This window comes from Salvelinus fontinalis, chromosome 41 (genome assembly GCF_029448725.1).
Source record: "Salvelinus fontinalis isolate EN_2023a chromosome 41, ASM2944872v1, whole genome shotgun sequence".
NCBI lineage: Eukaryota > Metazoa > Chordata > Actinopteri > Salmoniformes > Salmonidae > Salvelinus > Salvelinus fontinalis.
The window spans coordinates 8,783,906-8,802,449 of record NC_074705.1 but is presented as its reverse complement, the minus strand read 5'-3'; the positions used below and the strand labels follow the sequence as shown (position 1 = coordinate 8,802,449).

General features: G+C 52.7%; 1 pseudogene; it reads right to left on the bottom strand.

Annotated features, from left to right (window-relative positions):
• LOC129840642 (TRAF2 and NCK-interacting protein kinase-like) overlaps nucleotides 1–18,544 on the bottom strand; it is a 64,572-nt pseudogene that overhangs the window by 12,473 nt on the left and 33,555 nt on the right.

Below are 18,544 nucleotides of genomic sequence, written 5' to 3'. Positions count from 1 at the left end.
AGGACAGAACGAGATCAACTATCAGCATCAATAACTTCACGTCAAATACACATTTGTGAACTCTGGAGAAAGATTTCCTAGTAAATTACCAGCTAAAACAAAGTCATAAACCAAATGTCATAAACCAATACATCAAAAAACAAGCTTCTAAAAAATAAAGGGGGTAACATCCATGTCTGTATCCATCTAGCAAACACCTCCATGCTACCAGATGGCCCAGTCCCACAGCCCCACTCCCCCAAACACTGGACCAAACCAATTAATGCAGACAGGGTGGATCTCCACAAGCAATTCCTAAACCACACACACACACACACACACACACACACACACACACAAGTTCCTCTTAAAATAACCAATGTGCACAGAGTAATGAAGATAAAGAGATGTGTTTTGTGTGGATTTAACTAGGCAAGTCAGTTAAGAACAAATTCTTATTTACAATGACAGCCTACTGGGGAACAGTGGGTTAATTGCCTTGTTCAGAGGCAGAACAACAGATTTTTACCTTGTCAGCTCAGGTATCCAATCCAGTAACCTTTCGGTTACTGGCCCAACACTCTAACCACTAGGTTAACCACTAGGCTAGATGCTTTCAGCTCCCTGACACTTCAATTCACAAACATACTTCAGAATTCCAAAAGTCTGACTTGGTCAGACCTTCAAAGTTATGTTAAGTTGAGCTTACACACATCCCACTAAAACCCTGAATGAATGGGCCATACTGGTTAAACAGAGAACAGAGAGAGAGAGAAGAGAGAGGTAGAAACAGAGATATATAAAAGGGGGAGGTCACTAACCTCATCTATGGCTTTCTTATAGCTCTGATAGAAGGGGATGAACAGCAGAAGAGATTGAGGAGGAGAGAAGGAAGGAGAAAGAGAGGGAGAACAAGAGAGGGAGAACAAGAGAGAAACATAAGCAGCAGAAGAGGAGAAAGCATGACTCCCAGAAAGAATCGAGGTGTGTGTTTGCGTGTGAGTGTGTGTTACTCACGGCAGGTCTGCTGGGTCTGCCTGAGTCTCGTCCCTCCTCCGGTCTGATCCTGACTTCCTGAGTGGCTTCTGCTGGGGGGGAGGTCTCCTGGACTGGTGGACCTATCACAGCATAAGGGAGGAGTCAGCAGCAATATTCACAAAGTGTATCAATAGACAATAGACAAATAGACAAATACATGTATTAATCAGTCACATATACTGTATATCCAAGATGGCGTAGCAGTCAGATGTCCTTTGTCCTCGTCTTGCCCCGTGTATATATATTTTATATATTTTTCTTCGCATATCTTTTTATATATATATTTTTTTCTTCTTAAAAACTCAACTTCAAAACACTCTCCTGCAACCCACCTCACCAAATGTGGTGCGGATCTGTTTTTTTTCCCTCAAAAGTATTATTCACCTCGTATCCGAAATCTACAACAGAAGCTAGCCAGACGTTAGCCAGCTCACAAGCTAACGTTAGTAGTTCAGCTAACCACAGCTAGCGCTTATCAGCTATCCTTTAGCTGCTATCCGAGTGACTATTGGCTAACATCATGTCCGGAGCAAACACCAATTATCCCGGAGCTAGCCAGCTGAAGAGTTCCATCAGCCACTCCTGGGCTACAATCACCTATCCGGACCCGTTTTACTGCCGATGCGGAGCCCCACCGGGCCTTCACGACTGGGATACCGACGTTATCTGCCCGAGGGAGTATTTCAACTGGCCCCTCCATCGCGACGTAACCTGAACGTCCATATGCTAACTGCGGCCCGCTAATCGTTAGCTGTCTTGAGCATATCGGCTGCTATCTGAACAGGTCTATCGAACAATCTTCTTAGGCCACTATAACTATTTTGACAATTGGATTGGTCCCCTCTACCACACGGAACCCCACTAATCTACCGACGGAATTGCACGGCGTGGCTAAAAACAGACCTCCATCTTCTGCTAGCTTGCTACCCATGACTAGCTGTCTGAATCACGAAGCTAGCACCAGTTAGCATACACAATTCTACAATTCACAACCTCTCTTTCGCCACCGCCATCCGGCTTGGATTCTCTGTCGACACGACCACGTCTGGTCTGCAGACGAACACCCCATCCGCTGTGCCCTCAACCGGCCTCCGTCTGAGCAGACCCCCTCCGTCTGAGCAGACCACCCCCCCGGGCTACTAACTTTAAACGCCGCGGGCTAGCTTAGTGGAGGCCTCACTGCTCCATCTACGGCTGCCCCCTGGACACTATGATCACTCGGCTACATAGCTGATGCCTGCTTGACTGTCCATTAATTCACGGTACTCCATTCCGTTTATTTGTGTTTTATCTGTCGGCTCTGTGCTTTAACTCAGGATCTGTGTGTAGTTAATCCGACCCTCTCTGCCTGGTCGTCGCCATTTTTACCTGCTGTTGCTGTGTTAGCTGACTAGCTGCTGTTATCTCACCTGTTGTTTTAGCTAGCTCTCCCAATCAAGACCTGCAATCACTTTATGCCTTATTGTATGTCTCTCTCAAATATCAATATGCCTTGCATACTGTTGTTCAGGCTAGTTATCATTGTTTTGGTTTGCAATGGACCCCGTAGTTCCACTCTCCGTACCTCTGATACCTCCTTTGTCCCACCCCCCACACATGCGGTGACCTCACCCATTGAGACCAGCATGTCCAGAGATACAACCTCTCTTATCATCACCCAGTGCCTGGGCTTGCCTCCGCTGTACCCGTGCCCCACCATACCCTGGTCTGCACATTATGCCCAGAATCTATTCTACCACGCCCATAAATCTGCTCCTTTTATTCCTTGTCCCCAACGCTCTAGGCGACCAGTTTTGATAGCCTTTAGCCGCACCCTCATCCTACTACTCCTCTGTTCCTCGGGTGATGTGGAGGTAAACCCAGGCCCTGCATGTCCCCAGTCACCCTCATTTGTTGACTTCTGTGATCGAAAAAGCCTTGGCCTTATGCATGTCAACATCAGAAGCCTCCTCCCTAAGTTTGCCTTACTCACCGCTTTAGCACACTCTGCCAACCCTGATGTCCTCGCCGTTTCCGAATCCTGGCTTAGGAAGGCCACCAAAAATTCTGAGATTTCCATACCCAACTATAACACTTTCCGTCAAGATAGAACTGCCAAAGGGGGAGGAGTTGCAATCTACTGCAGAGATAGCCTGCAAAGTTCTGTCATACTTTCCAGGTCTATGCCCAAACAGTTCGAACTTCTAATTTTAAAAATTAATCTCTCCAGAAATAAGTCTCTCACTGTTGCCGCCTGCTACCGACCCCCCTCAGCTCCCAGCTGTGCCCTGGACACCATCTGTGAACTGATCGCTCCCCATCTAGCTTCAGAGTTTGTTCTGTTAGGTGACCTAAACTGGGATATGCTTAACACCCCGGCAGTCCTACAATCTAAGCTTGATGCCCTCAATCTCACTCAAATCATCAAGGAACCCACCAGGTACAACCCTAAATCCGTAAACATGGGCACCCTAATAGACATTATCCTGACCAACTTGCCCTCCAAATACACCTCTGCTGTCTTCAATCAAGATCTCAGCGATCACTGCCTCATTGCCTGTATCCGCCACGGGTCCGCGGCCAAACGACCACCCCTCATCACTGTCAAACGCTCCCTAAAACACTTCTGCGAGCAGGCCTTTCTAATCGACCTGGCCCGGGTACCCTGGAAGGATATTGACCTCATCCTGTCAGTTGAGGATGCCTGGTCATTCTTTAAAAGTTACTTCCTCACCATATTAGACAAGCATGCTCCGTTCAAAAAATGCAGAACCAAGAACAGATATAGCCCTTGGTTCACTCCAGACCTGACTGCCCTCGACCAGCACAAAAACATCCTGTGGCGAACTGCAATAGCATCGAAGAGCCCCCGCGATATGCAACTGTTCAGGGAAGTCAGGAACCAATACACGCAGTCAGTCAGGAAAGCAAAGGCCAGCTTTTTCAAGCAGAAATTTGCATCCTGTAGCTCTAACTCCAAAAAGTTCTGGGATACTGTAAAGTCCATGGAAAACAAGAGCACCTCCTCCCAGCTGCCCACTTCACTGAGGCTAGGTAACACGGTCACCACTGATAAGTCCGTGATAATCGAAAACTTCAACAAACATTTCTCAATGGCTGGCCATGCCTTCCTCCTGGCGACTCCAACCCTGGCAAACAGCCCCGCCCCCCCCCGCTGCTACTCGCCCAAGCCTCCCCAGCTTCTCCTTTACCCATATCCAGATAGCAGATGTTCTGAAAGAGCTGGAAAACCTGGACCCATACAAATCAGCTGGGCTTGACAATCTGGACCCCCTATTTCTGAAACTGTCCGCCGCCATTGTCGCACACCCTATTACCAGCCTGTTCAACCTCTCCTTCGTATCATCTGAGATCCCCAAGGATTGGAAAGCTGCCGCGGTCATCCCCCTCTTCAAAGGGGGAGACACCCTGGACCCAAACTGTTACAGACCTATATCCATCCTGCCCTGCCTATCTAAGGTCTTCGAAAGCCAAGTCAACAAACAGATCACTGACCATCTCGAATCCCACCGTACCTTCTCCGCTGTGCAATCCGGTTTCCGAGCCGGTCACGGGTGCACCTCAGCCACGCTCAAGGTACTAAACGATTTCATAACCGCCATCGATAAAAGACATTACTGTGCAGCCGTCTTCATCGACCTGGCCAAGGCTTTCGACTCTGTCAATCACCATATTCTTATCGGCAGACTCAGTAGCCTCGGTTTTTCTAATGACTGCCTTGCCTGGTTCACCAACTACTTTGCAGACAGAGTTCAGTGTGTCAAATCGGAGGGCATGTTGTCCGGTCCTCTGGCAGTCTCTATGGGGGTACCACAGGGTTCAATTCTCGGGCCGACTCTTTTCTCTGTATACATCAATGATGTTGCTCTTGCTGCGGGCGATTCCCTGATCCACCTCTATGCAGACGACACCATTCTGTATACTTCCGGCCCTTCCTTGGACACTGTGCTATCTAACCTCCAAACGAGCTTCAATGCCATACAACACTCCTTCCGTGGCCTCCAACTGCTCTTAAACGCTAGTAAAACCAAATGCATGCTTTTCAACCGTTCGCTGCCTGCACCCGCACGCCCGACTAGCATCACCACCCTGGACGGTTCCGACCTAGAATATGTGGACATCTATAAGTACCTAGGTGTCTGGCTAGACTGCAAACTCTCCTTCCAGACTCATATCAAACATCTCCAATCCAAAATCAAATCTAGAGTCGGCTTTCTATTCCGCAACAAAGCCTCCTTCACTCACGCCGCCAAACTTACCCTAGTAAAACTGACTATCCTACCGATTCTCGACTTCGGCGATGTCATCTACAAAATAGCTTCCAATACTCTACTCAGCAAACTGGATGCAGTTTATCACAGTGCCATCCGTTTTGTTACTAAAGCACCTTATACGACCCACCACTGCGACCTGTATGCCCTAGTCGGCTGGCCCTCGCTACATGTTCGTCGTCAGACCCACTGGCTCCAGGTCATCTACAAGGCTATGCTAGGTAAAGTGCCGCCTTATCTCAGTTCACTGGTCACGATGGCTACACCCACCCGTAGCACGCGCTCCAGCAGGTGTATCTCACTGATCATCCCTAAAGCCAAAACCTCATTTGGGCGCCTTTCCTTCCAGTTCTCTGCTGCCTGCGACTGGAACGAATTGCAAAAATCTCTGAAGTTGGAGACTTTTATCTCCCTCAACAACTTTAAAAATCTGCTATCCGAGTAGCTAACCGATCGCTGCAGCTGTACATAGTCCATCTGTAAACTACCCACACAATTTACCTACCTCACCCCCCATACTGCTTTTATTTATTTACTTTTCTGCTCTTTTGCACACCAGTATCTATTCTTGCACATGATCATCTGATGATTTATCACTCCAGTGTTAATCTGCTAAATTATAATTACTCTATTTTTATTGCCTACCTCATGCCTTTTGCACACATTGTATATAGATTCTCTTTTTTTTTCTACCATGTTATTGACTTGTTTATTGTTTACTCCATGTGTAACTCTGTGTTGTTGTCTGTTCACACTGCTATGCTTTATCTTGGCCAGGTCGCAGTTGCAAATGAGAACTTGTTCTCAACTAGCCTACCTGGTTAAATAAAGGTGAAATAAAAATAAAATAAAAAAATATGTGTGTGTGTGTGTGTACCTCTCTGTGATGAAGGTGAGGATGAGGAGGAGGAGTGAGAGGACCTCTGTAGAGCAGTATCCAGACACAACTCTGATGCTCTCAGGTCTGGATTACTGAAAGAACACACACACACACACACTGTTAATACACACACACACAGTTAATACACACTGTTAATACATACACAGTAAACAAACACCAGGGCTGGGGTCAATGGCATTTCATTTCAGAAAGTAAATTCCAGATTCCAGTAAATACCTAATTCCAATTCCTCATTGAAAAGCATTGAAGTGAAAAGCAATTTCAGTGCACTTCCTGACTTGACTGGAATTTAAATGGAATTGAGCCCGATCCTGACACACACACACACACACACACACACACACACACACACACACACACACACACACACACACACACACACACACACACACACACACACACACACACACACACACACACACACACACACACACACACCTGGCTCGTATGAGTCCCTGTCCGTTGGGGGAGTTTTTCCTCATCAGGGCTGGGGAGATCGAGGTGGTTCTCTGAGGGACCTTAGGGGGAAGCTCATCGTCCTCTCGGCTAGTGGTACGAGGTGGAGGGGCGGGGTTAGAGTCAGAGGTGGGGTCAGAGTTCTGACGGGGGGGCATGCCTCCCCCCTCCTCCCCTCTCCTCCCCATCCCCCCCACCTCTCCTCCTGTGCTCTCCTGCAGAGACTGAGAGCCTGTCATGGTCTTCACTGGAATCAGGTGGGCCATCTAGAGAGAGAGAATGAGATAAAACACTGAATTATGGGAATGTCCGTTCTCATTTTCTAATTCCAGCAGATAGACATACTGCTTGTTGACTGTACTATAGGCTACAACAGACTAGTATGCAATATCAAATACAATTATAGGTTGTGTGCATATTGTATATTTGCAATTGTCAACACCCACACACACACACACACAGAGAGACAGACAGACGACAGGAGGGACAGACACACACCTGTGGTTCAACTGGGCGGTGTGTTGGTGGGGTGCGGGCCGGCTGCATCCCTGCAGTGCTGAAGGACTCGGAGCGAGGAGGCAGGGAGGCCTCAGAGACCCGGCTGGAGACGGCCTTATGCTGCAGCGCCGGAGAACTCTGTCTGTTCAGCTTGGACCGCTCCTCCACCTGACACACATCATCAACATTATTAGAATAACTGGACATTACCAACAGGTTAATACGTTGTTGTCTACAGTGTTCTGAGGCAGGCTCATCATTGCATGTTGATCCGAGCAATCAATCATGCAATTAATGGTTAGAATCAACTGGTACTCCTCTACAAGCTGTAACAGAGAGATGGAGAGAGAAGGGGATGATAGAGAGAGAGAGAGAGAGAGAGAGAGAGAGAGAGAGAGAGAGAGAGAGAGAGAGAGAGAGAGAGAGAGAGAGAGAGAGAGAGAGAGAGAGAGAGAGAGAGAGAGAGAGAGAGAGAGAGAGAGAGAGAGAGAGAGAGAGAGAGAGAGAGAAATGCTAATTGCGCCAGCTGCTGCATCTGAACAACGTTTTCTAAATTCAAATGATAGTCAGACAGACAGACAGACAGACAAAGAGGACGGAGAGGGGGATGGAGGAGAGACGGAGAGGGGGATGGAGGAGAGGCAGAGAGGGGGATGGAGGAGAGGCAGAGAGGGGGATGGAGGAGAGGCAGAGAAGGGGATGGAGGAGAGGCAGAGAGGGGGATGGAGGAGAGGCAGAGAGGGGGATGGAGGAGAGGCAGAGAGGGGGATGGAGGAGAGGCAGAGAGGGGGATGGAGGAGAGGCAAAGAGGGGGATGGAGGACAGGCAGAGAAGGGGATGGAGGAGAGGCAGAGAGGGGGATGGAGGAGAGGCAGAGAGGGGGATGGAGGAGAGGCAGAGAGGGGATGTAGGAGAGGGGGCGAGGGGGATGGAGGAGAGGCGGAGAGGGGGATGGAGGAGAGGCAGAGAGGGGGATGGAGGAGAGGCAGAGAGGGGGATGGGGGAGAGGCGGAGAGGGGGATGGAGGAGAGGCAGAGAGGGGGATGGAGGAGAGGCAGAGAAGGGGATGGAGGAGAGGCAGAGAGGGGGATGGAGGAGAGGCAGAGAGGGGGATGGAGGAGAGGCAAAGAGGGGGATGGAGGAGAGGCAGAGAGGGGGATGGAGGAGAGGCGGAGAGGGGGATGGAGGAGAGGCAGAGAGGGGGATGGAGGAGAGGCGGAGAGGGGGATGGAGGAGAGGCGGAGAGGGGGATGGAGGAGAGGCAGAGAGGGGGATGGAGGAGAGGCAGAGAGGGGGATGGAGGAGAGGCAGAGAGGGGGATGGAGGAGAGGCAGAGAGGGGGATGGAGGAGAGGCAGAGAGGGGGATGGAGGAGAGGCAAAGAGGGGGATGGAGGAGAGGCGGAGAGGGGGATGGAGGAGAGGCAGAGAGGGGGATGGAGGAGAGGCAGAGAGGGGGATGGGGGAGAGGCGGAGAGGGGGATGGAGGAGAGGCAGAGAGGGGGATGGAGGAGAGGCAGAGAGGGGGATGGAGGAGAGGCAGAGAGGGGGATGGAGGACAGGCAGAGAAGGGGATGGAGGAGAGGCAGAGAGGGGATGTAGGAGAGGGGGCGAGGGGGATGGAGGAGAGGCGGAGAGGGGGATGGAGGAGAGGCAGAGAGGGGGATGGAGGAGAGGCAGAGAGGGGGATGGGGGAGAGGCGGAGAGGGGGATGGAGGAGAGGCGGAGAGGGGGATGGAGGAGAGGCAGAGAGGGGATGTAGGAGAGGCAGAGAGGGGATGTAGGAGAGGGGGCGAGGGGGATGGAGGAGAGGCGGAGAGGGGGATGGAGGAGAGGCAGAGAGGGGGATGGAGGAGAGGCAGAGAGGGGGATGGGGGAGAGGCGGAGAGGGGGATGGAGGAGAGGCAGAGAGGGGGATGGAGGAGAGGCAGAGAAGGGGATGGAGGAGAGGCAGAGAGGGGGATGGAGGAGAGGCAGAGAGGGGGATGGAGGAGAGGCAAAGAGGGGGATGAGGGACAGGCAGAGAAGGTGATGGAGGAGAGGCAGAGAGGGGGATGGAGGAGAGGCAGAGAGGGGGATGGAGGAGAGGCAGAGAGGGGGATGGAGGAGAGGCAGAGAGGGGATGGAGGAGAGGGGGCGAGGGGGATGGAGGAGAGGCGGAGGGGGGGATGGAGGAGAGGCAGAGAGGGGGATGGAGGAGAGGCAGAGAGGGGGATGGAGGAGAGGCGGAGAGGGGGATGTAGGAGAGGCAGAGAGGGGATGTAGGAGAGGGGGCGAGGGGGATGCGGGAGAGGCGGAGAGGGGGATGGAGGAGAGGCAGAGAGGGGGATGGAGGAGAGGCGGAGAGGGGGATGGAGGAGAGGCGGAGAGGCGGAGAGGGGGATGGAGGAGAGGCAGAGAGGGGGATGGAGGAAAGGCAGAGAGGGGGATGGAGTAGAGGCGGAGAGGGGGATGGAGGAGAGGAGGAGAGGGGGATGGAGGAGAGGCGGAGAGGGGGATGGAGGAGAGGCGGAGAGGGGGATGGAGGAGAGGCAGAGAGGGGGATGGAGGAGAGGCAGAGAGGGGGATGGAGGAGAGGCGGAGAGGGGGATGGAGGAGAGGCAGAGAGGGGGATGGAGGAGAGGCAGAGAGGGGGATGGAGGAGAGGCAGAGAGGGGGATGGAGGAGAGGCAGAGAGGGGGTGGAGGAGAGGCAGAGAGGGGGATGGAGGAGAGGCAGAGAGGGGGATGGAGGAGAGGCGGAGAGGGGGATGGAGGAAAGGCAGAGAGGGGGATGGAGGAGAGGCAGAGAGGGGGATGGAGGAGAGGCAGAGAGGGGGATGGGGGAGAGGCGGAGAGGGGGATGGAGGAGAGGCAGAGATGGGGATGGAGGAGAGGCAGAGAAGGGGATGGAGGAGAGGCAGAGAGGGGGATGGAGGAGAGGCAGAGAGGGGGATGGAGGAGAGGCAAAGAGGGGGATGAGGGACAGGCAGAGAAGGTGATGGAGGAGAGGCAGAGAGGGGGATGGAGGAGAGGCAGAGAGGGGGATGGAGGAGAGGCAGAGAGGGGATGGAGGAGAGGGGGCGAAGGGGATGGAGGAGAGGCGGAGAGGGGGATGGAGGAGAGGCAGAGAGGGGGATGGAGGAGAGGCAGAGAGGGGGATGGGGGAGAGGCGGAGAGGGGGATGGAGGAGAGGCAGAGAGGGGGATGGAGGAGAGGCAGAGAGGGGGGATGGGGAAGAGGCGGAGAGGGGGATGGAGGAGAGGCGGAGAGGGGGATGGAGGAGAGGCAGAGAGGGGGATGGAGGAGAGGCAGAGAGGGGGATGGGGGACAGGCAGAGAAGGTGATGGAGGAGAGGCAGAGAGGCGGATGGAGGTGAGGCAGAGAGGGGGATGGAGGAGAGGCAGAGAGGGGATGGAGGAGAGGGGGCGAGGGGGATGGAGGAGAGGCGGAGAGGGGGATGGAGGAGAGGCAGAGAGGGGGATGGAGGAGAGGCAGAGAGGGGGATGGGGGAGAGGCGGAGAGGGGGATGGAGGAGAGGCAGAGAGGGGGATGGAGGAGAGGCGGAGAGGGGGATGGGGAAGAGGAGGAGAGGGGGATGGAGGAGAGGAGGAGAGGGGGATGGAGGAGAGGAGAGAGGGGGATGGAGGAGAGGCAGAGAGGGGGATGGAGGAGAGGCAGAGAGGGGGATGGAGGACAGGCGGAGAGGGGGATGGAGGATAGGCAGAGAGGGGGATGGAGGAGAGGCAGAGAGGGAGATGGAGGAGAGGCAGAGAGGGGGATGGAGGAGAGGGGGCGAAGGGGATGGAGGAGAGGGGGCGAGGGGGATGGAGGAAAGGCAGAGAGGGGGATGGGGGAGAGGCAGAGAGGGGGATGGAGGAGAGGCGGATGGAGGACAGACGGAGAGGGGGATGGGGGAGAGGCAGAGAGGGGGATGGAGGAGAGGCGGTGAGGGGGATGGAGGACAGGCGGAGAGGGGGATGGGGGAGAGGCAGAGAGGGGGATGGAGGAGAGGCAGAGAGGGGGATGGAGGAGAGGCGGATGGAGGAGAGGCAGAGAGGGGGATGGGGGAGAGGCAGAGAGGGGGATGGAGGAGAGGCAGAGAGGGGGATGGAGGAGAGGCAGAGAGGGAGATGGAGGAGAGGCGGAGAGGGGGATGGGGGAGAGGCGGATGGAGGACAGACGGAGAGGGGGATGGAGGAGAGGCAGAGAGGGGGATGGAGGAGAGGCGGTGAGGGGGATGGAGGACAGGCGGAGAGGGGGATGGGGGAGAGGCAGAGAGGGGGATGGAGGAGAGGCAGAGAGGGGGATGGAGGAGAGGCGGAGAGGGGGATGGGGGAGAGACGTAGAGGGGGATGGAGGAGAAGCGGAGAGGGGGATGGGGGAGAGGCGGATGGAGGACAGACGGAGAGGGGGATGGAGGAGAGGCGGTGAGGGGGATGGAGGACAGGCGGAGAGGGGGATGGGGGAGAGGCAGAGAGGGGGATGGAGGAGAGGCAGAGAGGGGGATGGAGGAGAGGCAGAGAGGGGGATGGAGGAGAGGCAGAGAGGGGGATGGAGGAGAGGCGGAGAGGGGGATGGAGGAGAGGCGGAGAGGGGGATGGAGGAGAGGCAGAGAGGGGATGGAGGAGAGGCGGAGAGGGGGATGGAGGAGAGGCGGAGAGGGGGATGGAGGAGAGGTGGCGAGGGGGATGGAGGGAGAGGGGGAGAGGGGGATGGAGGAGAGGAAGAGAGGGGGATGGAGGAGAGGCAGAGAGGGGGATGGAGGAGAGGCAGAGAGGGGGATGGAGGAGAGGCGGAGAGGGGGATGGAGGAGAGGCGGCGAGGGGGATGGAGGAGAGGCAGAGAGGGGGATGGAGGAGAGGCGGTGAGGCGGATGGAGGAGAGGCAGAGAGGGGGATGGAGGAGAAGCGGAGAGGGGGATGGAGGAGAGGGGGATGAGGAGAGGGGGATGGAGGAGAGGAGGAGAGGGGGATGGAGGAGAGGCGGCAAGGGGGATGGAGGAGAGACAAGGGGGATGGAGGAGAGGCGGTGAGGCGGATGGAGGAGAGGCAGAGAGGGGGATGGAGGAGAAGCGGAGAGGGGGATGGAGGAGAGGGGGATGGAGGAGAGGGGGATGGAGGAGAGGCGGAGAGGGGGATGGAGGAGAGGCAGAGAGGGGGATGAAGGAGAGGCAGAGAGGGGGATGGAGGAGAGGCAGAGAGGGGGATGGAGGAGAGGCGGATGGAGGAGAGGCAGAGAAGGGGATGGAGGAGAGGCAGAGAGGGGGATGGAGGAGAGAAGGGGTTGGAGGGTATCATTCGAGCAGAAAAGAGAATCTGAAATGTTGAGAATCCATGTTGGTCTGTGTCCCAGAGAAAATATAAAATATAGTCCACCACCGATTGGCCAGCACTAAAGAGAGTCCTGATTTGCCTCCACCCAGCACCAAGCTGAGACCTGATTGGTATTCCTGATTGGCATTCACCCGGCTGAGACCTGATTGGCCAGCACCCATCACCAAGCTGAACTGCAATTGGCTAACTGACCGTAAACAGGATGTGACACGTATGGAGTCCTTGCTGTGACATCATCAACCTCCAGATCGAGGGGCGGTTGGGGGGGGGGGGTTAGGGGAGGCACCCTGACAGGGAAGGAGTGGGGGGGGGGGCTGGTTCTTCTTGATATCTGTTTTGATTGGACTGGAGACTATCGGAGGTAGGTGGGTAAGGATAAACCAACTGAGCTATATGAAGTTGAAACTATGTTGTAGTACAAAATAGTATAAAATATAGAAAATGTATAATACTTTGTTTTATCTACAAATATATTCTTCTGTCTGTCTGTCTGTCTGTCTGTCTGTCTGTCTGTCTGTCTGTCTGTCTGTCTGTCTGTCTGTGTGTGTGTGTGTGTGTGTGTGTGTGTGTGGCTAGTGGCTAGTGGCTAGCAGCTAGTGGTCTGATAGTGAGCTGGGACTGGGAGCCGAAGGGGGAGCCACCGGGGGAGGGGTGAGGAGAACATATAGGGGTGAGGTAGGGGGAGGTGCAGGGTGTGAGATTCGGGGAGTGTTTCAATGGAGCTGGAGGGGAATTGAGGGAGAGATGACATGGGGACTCAGGTCGGGAGTGTGAGGGGGAGATTCCGGCTGAGGTTTGGGGTGAGGATCTAGGTGACCCTCGGGGCGAGAGGCCCATCCAATTTAAGGCTAAAACTAACTGTTTCAGAGGACCTGAGCTCTTACCATGAGAACGAAGGGGGGAGACAGGGGGGGAGGACAGAGAGAGGAATGACTGCTTGAATCTAATGGGCAGGTGTGATCTGAGTATGTTAGCTGGCGCAGAGGAAGTCAGGTCCAGGTTAGAGGTCGTGAACACATCATCATCATCACTGACCTCTGACCTCACTCTGTTCAGAGGGGGAGGTGCCCAGCCGGGAACTTGGAGGAACGGACTCTGCTTGGAGGATCAGGAGCTAGGAAGTTATTTTGATTGGAGGACAGGAAAGGGTATAGCCGGCCTGCCGGTGCAGAGGCTGAGAGGTCAGGGGTTAGGGTTCGGGGGTCGAGGTCAGAGTTCGTATGACCTCCAAAGGATCCCAACAGACTCTCATGGCTGGAAGCCATCCTCAACCCCCCCACACCTCCCTCTCTACCCCTTTTCCTCCATTCCCTCTCCTCCTCTCTATACCTCCAACAATCCAACTCCCTCTTTTCTAGTTCCTCCATTTCTACATCTAGTACATGACAGGGGAACAGAGAGCTGCCTCTAAGATCATGATCAGGAGTGGGGTAGAGGAGAAAAGAATTAGAATGAGAGGAAGGGGAGTCTAATTCTACATCTATGTCATTTACTTCTATGTCTATTCTACGACAGGGGGAGATGGAGCTGCCACTACGGCCACTGACCCATATCTGCCCCTGGTCTTTTACCCCCAGGTTATGTCCCTGGTTGGGGCTGGAGCTGGGTTCCCAGACTGGCCCATTGAGGGCCTCTTGGTTAGGGGCTTGGGGATTAGAGATGGGGCTCTCTTTTGGGGCTTGGTTGGGGTTGGGGTTAGGGCTGTGGCCTCGGTTAAAGCCAGTCTGTTGCCCCTTCTTATTATGCTGTGGCCTCTGGTTGGGGTTGTGTTGTGGCCGTTGGTGTTTGCGTCCTCGGTCTTGCTGACCAGCCTTCTGACCAGCTCGGCTAGGCCCTTTTGGCCCCCGGTTGTTGTGTTGTACTACGCCCTGGTGGTTGGCTCTGGTGTTGCATCCTCTTTCTTTCTGTCTGACCACCCTTTGACCGGGTTTCTGAGCTTTCATCTCTCTAACCTCCTGGCTGATCTCCTGTTTCAGAACGGGATCTACTAGATCCCTGGTCTCCAGGGAGATACGGATGTGAGGTTGAGGGGTGGGGTTGGAGGGGGCTTGGCGAGGGAGGTTGGCGTGGGAGGGAATGGAGGGTGAAGATTGACTGAGGAATGGGCGGGGTGACTGGCTCTGGGGGTTTTTGACTGGCTCTGGCTGCTGCTTCAGGACCTGCAGACAAGGTGGGGCAGAAGTTAAACACACACACACACACACACACACACACACACACACACACACACACACACACACACACACACACACACACACACACACACACACACACACACACACACACACACACGTGAACAGACAGACCAATTCACACATGCACACTCTTCAAACACACACATCAAATATAAAACACACACGAGAACTGTAACAGAAGAGCACAATATCTTGTTCCGATCCACGCTGTATGCACCACTATACAGACAATGTTGTAGTTAGACTGAGACTGTACTCATGAACTTCAGTTATGAATGTTGTCCAGAGACCAGAGTCTCTCCAGCATCTTCTCTCGAACCCCTCTGCTTCTGTCTGTAGAAACTATCAGTGTAGACACCAGGCCAGTGTGTGTGTGTGTGCGTGCGTGCGTGTGTGTGTGTGTGTGTGTGTGTGTGTGTGTGTGTGTGTGTGTGTGTGTGTGTGTGTGTGTGTGTGTGTGTGTGTGTGTGTGTGTGTGTGTGTGTGTGTGTGTGTGTGTGTGTGTGTGTGTGTGTGTGTGTACCTCTTTAGCCCATGCAGGTTTGTCAGTAGGACTAGCTGAGTCTTTATAGTGATACAGCGGTTTCTTCTCGCCTGGTCGGCCATCTTGGTTTTGTTGTTGTTGCTGCTGTTGTTGTAGAGACACCAGGTAGGCTCTCTACAAAACAAATAGACAACAGTTTACCATCTCTTCAATTATTCAACAACATACGACATCATCATAAGAACCAAGTGTTACCTCCTGTTGTAACTGTCTCTGTAGTCTCTCGGCTTGACGTTGTTCCTCAATCTGCTTACGCTTATACTCCTATGGAGACGCGCACACACACACACACACACACACACACACACACACACACACACACACACACACACACACACACACACACACACACACACACACACACACACGGAAGGCTGTTATTATCCGATCTTAACCAAATCACTATCATGACAGCACAGAGCCAAGCAACAGAGACACAAGACACACATGACCAAAAGCATCACTCCATACAGGACAGGATGTCCAATAGGATCCATTCAGCAGGACAGGATGACCAATAGAATCCATACAGGACAGGATGACCAATAGGATCCATACAGAACAGGATGACCAATAGGATCCATACAGAACAGGATGACCAATAGGATCCATACAGAACAGGATGACCAATAGGATCCATACAGGACAGGATGACCAATAGGATCCATACAGGACAGGATGACCAATAGGATCCATACAGGACAGGATGACCAATAGGATCCATACAGGACAGGATGACATATAGGATCCATACAGGACAGGATGACCAATAGGATCCATACAGGACAGGGTGACCAATAGGATCCATACAGGACAGGATGACCAATAGGATCCATACAGGACAGGATGACCAATAGGATCCACACAGGACATGATGACCAATAGGATCCATACAGGACAGGATGACCAATAGGATCCATACAGGACATGATGACCAATAGGATCCATACAGGACAGGATGACCAATAGGATCCATACAGGACGGGATGACCAATAGGATCCATACAGGACATGATGACCAATAGGATCCATACAGGACAGGATGACCAATAGGATCCATACAGGACAGGATGACCAATAGGATCCATACAGGACAGGACGACCAATAGGATCCATACAGGACGGGATGACCAATTGGATCCATACAGGACATGATGACCAATAGGATCCATACAGGACAGGATGACCAATAGGATCCATACAGGACATGATGACCAATAGGATCCATACAGGACAGGATGACCAATAGGATCCATACAGGACATGATGACCAATAGGATCCATACAGGACAGGATGACCAATAGGATCCATACAGGACATGATGACCAATAGGATCCATACAGGACAGGATGACCAATAGGATCCATACAGGACATGATGACCAATAGGATCCATACAGGACAGGATGACCAATAGGATCCATACAGGACGGGGCTCACAGGGACGTTTCATGATCCATGTACAAATTACCTCGACTAACCTGCACATCGGCTCGGTGTTACTTTTTATTACATTTTTTACTTTAGTTTATTGAACTCCATTGTTGGTTAAGGTCTTGTAAGTAAGCATTTCACGGTAAGGTCTACACCTGTTTTATTCGGCGCATGTGACAAATAAAATGTGATGTGATGTGATTTGATGGGGCTGGGGAGGGGGGTTCCTTGCAGGGTAAGTACTTGCAGAGAAGAACGAGGAACAACAAACACTGGACACAGGCAAAACATACAGGTTTACACAACAGGCTCTGTAGCTGTAGTTTCACAGGGTTGAGGGGTCAGACTTCAGAGGATGGGGGCAGGTAGATGTAGACATGCAGGTATACAATGGGCCTGACCTTGTAGAAGTTATTGAGGGGTCAGGGGTGAGAGGTCAGGGGTATATATACATAGACATGCAGGGGTATCAGTGTTACCAGCAGTAGGGCCTGCTCCTGTAGAAGCTGCTGAGGGGTATATATATATATACATGCAGGGGTATCAGTGTTACCAGCAGTAGGGCCTGCACCTGTAGAAGCTGCTGAGGGGTATATATATATATATACATGCAGGGGTAACAGTGTTACCAGCAGTAGGGCCTGCTCCTTTAGAAGCTGCTGAGGGGTATATATATATATATACATGCAGGGGTATCAGTGTTACCAGCAGTAGGGCCTGCTCCTTTACAAGCTGCTGAGGGGTATATATATATATACATGCAGGGGTATCAGTGTTACCAGCAGTAGGGCCTGCTCCTGTAGAAGCTGCTGAGGGGTATATATATATATACATGCAGGGGTATCAGTGTTACCAGCAGTAGGGCCTGCTCCTGTAGAAGCTGCTGAGGGGTATATATATATATACATGCAGGGGTATCAGTGTTACCAGCAGTAGGGCCTGCTCCTGTAGAAGCTGCTGAGGGGTATATATATATATACATGCAGGGGTATCAGTGTTACCAGCAGTAGGGCCTGCTCCTGTAGAAGCTGCTGAGGGGTATATATATATATACATGCAGGGGTAACAGTGTTATCAGCAGTAGGGCCTGCTCCTGTAGAAGCTGTTGAGGGGTATATATATATATACATGCAGGGGTAACAGTGTTACCAGCAGTAGGGCCTGCTCCTGTAGAGGCTGTTGAGGGGTATATATATATATACATGCAGGGGTAACAGTGTTACCAGCAGTAGGGCCTGCTCCTGTAGAAGCTGTAGAGGGGTATATATATATATACATGCAGGGGTATCAGTGTTACCAGCAGTAGGGCCTGCTCCTGTAGAAGCTGCTGAGGGGTATATATATATATACATGCAGGGGTATCAGTGTTACCAGCAGTAGGGCCTGCTCCTGTAGAAGCTGTTGAGGGGTATATATATATATACATGCAGGGGTAACAGTGTTACCAGCAGTAGGGCCTGCTCCTGTAGAAGCTGTTGAGGGGTATATATATATATATACATGCAGGGGTAACAGTGTTACCAGCAGTAGGGCCTGCTCCTGTAGAAGCTGTTGAGGGGTATATATATATATATACATGCAGGGGTAACAGTGTTACCAGCAGTAGGGCCTGCTCCTGTAGAAGCTGCTGCTGTAGGATCTCTAACTGTCTCTGTTCCTCCTCCAGCTGTCTACGGATATACTCCTATCACAACGCAGCGTGGAGGGAAGGAGAGAACAGGAAACAGAAAGAGAGAGTCAGACAGAGATATACTCCTAATGCAGCACAGAGGGAAGGCGAGAGCAAGGCACAGAGAGAACAAGAGACAGAGATACTCCTATACACCGTAGCAGCAAGAAAAGAGAGAACAAGAGAACTTCAGGACGAAGTCAAAGTGTGTACCTGTTCTCTCTCCGCATGCCTCCTCTCCTCATCT